This window comes from Vipera berus (genome assembly GCF_964194415.1).
Source record: "Vipera berus genome assembly, chromosome: 1".
Lineage (NCBI taxonomy): Eukaryota > Metazoa > Chordata > Lepidosauria > Squamata > Viperidae > Vipera > Vipera berus.
The window spans coordinates 314,257,769-314,258,522 of record NC_138202.1 but is presented as its reverse complement, the minus strand read 5'-3'; positions in this window follow the sequence as shown (position 1 = coordinate 314,258,522).

Here is a 754-nt window from a genome sequence, read left to right as displayed (position 1 = left end):
TAAACAAAGGAAGTGGTTTGGAATTCTTTAAACGGAACTGAATGTTAGAGGTTAAAAAAATGAAAGCTGCCCATGCACAGTCCTACCAACTTTATTCGGTCCTGACCTCCTTTTTCATTATTATTATTACTATTCCGTCAACGTGCTGTCAAACTAGAGTTGCAAGTTGCAACACAGCAAATTTAACTTTATAGTATATAATGCATCCTTTTATATCCCTCACATCCCCAAAATTGTGTCTGTAGTTAATGCTATCCAAACACAAAGATAAATATAGAAATGAAAACATAACTCATTCTTTTGATTTAAAGATTTTTCTTTGTTGTGTAATGTAATATTTTAAATTACCATGGATTGGTTCAATTTTAATGGGCTTCATAAATGTTTCAGAATACTAAGAAAAAGATATAAACTTAATATTCATTGTTTCTTTTGGTCCAATTTAGAAACAAAAGAAAGGCTGAAGTGCAAAGGGAATTTAGATTTGCAAAGGAAAGTTAACTGCAAAAAAGGAGCTCACTTGTCAGTAGAAAAGAAAGGAAAATGCCAGCTGTTCAGAGAGGTTGGCAGAATAATAAGAGGTGAAAGGGAAGACCAGAGGTTCTCAGATCCTACTTTGCTTCTGTCTTTAACCCCAGGAGGAATTGTGTTGAAATGGACCTATGTAAAACAATGTTTACAATTATGGAGCGGCAACTCGAAGTAAATGAATAAGATGTACCCAGCTACCATTAACAAGTTTAAGACTCCAAAA